General features: G+C 30.2%; 1 long non-coding RNA gene across 1 annotated transcript; it reads left to right on the forward strand.

Moving 5' to 3' along the window:
• The first annotated feature begins 239 nt into the window (after positions 1–239).
• Positions 240–1,390, forward strand: LOC128176396 (uncharacterized). Its single transcript, XR_008242780.1, has 3 exons — positions 240–581; positions 764–883; positions 1,292–1,390. It is a non-coding gene; the product is annotated as an uncharacterized LOC128176396 (long non-coding RNA).
• Positions 1,391–3,215: the final 1,825 nt, after the last annotated feature.

Here is a 3,215-nt window from a genome sequence, read left to right on the forward strand (position 1 = left end):
AGGGGCTTGGTCACGATTTTGGTCAAATTTCATTTTTCTGTTTTTATTATTTACAATGCTTTAGAAATGCATTTCTAATGAATAATTGAAAACTGGGTGCCAGTCAATGTGTTTTAAGCAAGATACAGGGCTCACAATTCTTTGTCATGTAAACAGGTGCCCTGTTTTTGTTTACATAGGTTCAATATACCAGTAAAAATCTTTTTCAAGCTGATTTGTCTATCTTATTCATTTTAAGGAGGAAGGCTACATCGTCAAAACATGTCTGACTTCCGTTCGAAACGCCATTGTGTTCCGGATTGATAACATTATGTCGTGGTACAAAATAGCTATACACCGTTTAATTGAACTCTTCTAACTAAGGAGGTGAGATAGGACTGAAATCACCAAAACGCTTAGAAAATAAGTCAATTTTCTTCCTGTGTAAAGCTTTTAACTAACATTGATTATCAGCTGTTTTGTACGGAAAACGTGGAATCTAAATAATATACAGTTTCCCTGCTCTGCTGCTATTGGCAATATATTTTTGTCATGTCATCTGCAACAGACGATCATACATATGTTGCGGATTATCGATATAGGTAAGCAGATGTCAAATTTTCATTTAAACTATATATGTATGATGAATATAAAACGAAAGTACCGTAGTACGATCTCTTGAATTGATCCTAACTTCCCAAATTTAAAAAAAAACATTTGCAGTAAAAGTCTTTCATTGAAACTTTGACATTAAACTAATGTATTTTGGTTAAAATAAATACAGCTAGGTAGCAATAGCAGTGGAGGCCCGGATTTGCAGGCCAAATGAGGAAAAGACAGAATTCTGAAAAGGAGCATGTTTTTCATTTCCACACATGCATGTGTATCACTATGGACATCTAATGTATGTATTAATATGCGTATGGTTGTTGTTTATAATTGCTTTTGTATATAAAAATAAAATAAAAGGCAATTTAACTACTAATATTTTGTTTTAAAGAGTTAAATATATATAATGCATTCATCAAAAATATAATTTTTCAGCTTCAAACATTATCATAAGCACTACTAATTTTATATCTACATATTTAGCATAGACTTGTTCCTTTTTTAATTTTTCTTCGTGATTTTTATCAATTAAAAAATTGATCCCAAGATATTTGAGACCATGTAAAATAAAGAAAGACAACTCTTAAACAGGATCTTTTATACCAAGATTTTTGCAATAATTAAGTATTTCCTTTAATTTTTCAATTTCATTCAATTTCTTTTCTTCATCCTATTAACCAACGAATATTGTTTATATTTTCAGGTTTTTGTGGAATTTTGTCCAGCAGTTTGCCTTAAAAGAATTTTTTTATATTTTAGTTTCATATCTATGTGGATTCCAATAAAAATCATACAAACTTCATTCATGATTTTTTTGTTTTTCATTTCTAAACTTAATAACATTTCACTTTCATAAGATTTTTAAAACAGAAATGTTTAATAATTTGATAAATATGGGGTTATCTGGAACCAGACTGATATTTTAAAAATTCTCTAGAAAATAGTGTATTGTATTTTGAGGTCTATTATTATTGAATTCTGTGCCTAGTATTGATAACAAATGCATGCAACAAAAATCTCCTACACTTATTTGGTGTAGAGATCCACCTTAAGTGTAAATAAACATTTCGTAACGATTAACACATTCATTTTAGGTCTAAAACTTTAATTTTCACTTATTCATTCAAAATGTAAACAAATGCTTTGTTTACTTAGTGAAGAATTGTGAGCTCCGTAACTCGTTATAACTAAACAAATGACATTCAAATTTTGGTTGCCCATTAAAAATGCCTCACTCAAGCATTGTAAACATTAAAATCGAAAAAAAAAATTTGACCAAAATCGTAACCATGCCCATTTAAAATAAACAAAAAAAGATTTGTAAGCTTTCACATCTTTTTAATTTTAGTTGCTTTTTGGGAAAGACGTGACTTTTTACAGCTTTTTTATATAAAAGAATTTAAAACACGTGTCCTTTATTCAATGTTAAAATATTTTTCACGCGGAGAAAAAAAGAGCAAATATTGATCATCAATACTCTCTGTAAGACCCAAAATATACTATTTGGTTTTCTTAAGAATTGCTTTATTCTTCAAACAAATTGTTAGTACAATTTGATATACACGAAGAAAACGCCGTTTAATTGTCGCGGTGTTATCCCGTTGCCATTGTAACAGAATAAATATTAAATTGAATTCTTAAGTAATGCGAGCTTAAAGTAAATGCGACAGCGGCAATTGCAGCCATCTAAAACAAGAGGCCAACAGAAAATCTCTCAAAAAGGACTATAAAACTTATAACTTTGTTGAGAAACTTTAAGATCATAATAGAGTGCATGACCTGAATTTGAAAAAATGCAATACTCTGATTTGAAATCATTTCCCCAAAATTTGTTAACTTTCGATATAGGTTAATGGGTATCTTTTGGTAGATATACTGAAACAAGATGACTAGTATACACGTTTTATTGAAAACAACCTTTTATCCCCCATCCCCAGGGGCCAAACAAAAACTCTCCCCATTTAAATGGGGCAATAAAACGACAAAATACAACCAATTTCTACTCCCTTCGCATATTTTAGCTTATCGCTTATCAGTGATTTTCGATGGCATATTATTACTTCTATTAACAAGTCTTTGTTAATTGAGAAAGTCAAAATAACTGTTTTCATTGGCTGTTTTGTTTTAGATAATAGAACTACTTGTATATCCTTTATAGTTAATCATGCAACTTCTTATTTACATTATTTTTATTGATTAATTAACTAATTATGATAAGCAAGAAAGATAACTCCATTAAGAACAAGCAAGTGAAGATTAACTGTAAACCCCCCCCCCCCCTAAACTTTCTTTGAACTCTTCCAACGCTTTCACAATATCTTAACTTTGATACACACCACTTATTTTACATTAAATGCATTAACATTAACTAATATGACCATTTTGGCCCCACCCGACAGTCAGAACCCCAAGCTACATCTAGGATATATATATATATCAAAAATATGGATCCATTTAGCACCCCACCCCCCACCCCCAACATTATTGGCTCTAAAAAGTACCCAGAGTTTTATTTTTTACTGATGATTTCTAATATTTACTGATATTGTACTGTTATTACTGAGCATTGCTGATATTTACTAAGATTAACTGTTGGTACTGAGAATTGCTAAAAATTACTTTGAATA

Source organism: Crassostrea angulata, chromosome 3 (assembly GCF_025612915.1).
Source record: "Crassostrea angulata isolate pt1a10 chromosome 3, ASM2561291v2, whole genome shotgun sequence".
In the NCBI taxonomy this organism is placed as follows: Eukaryota; Metazoa; Mollusca; class Bivalvia; order Ostreida; family Ostreidae; genus Magallana; species Magallana angulata.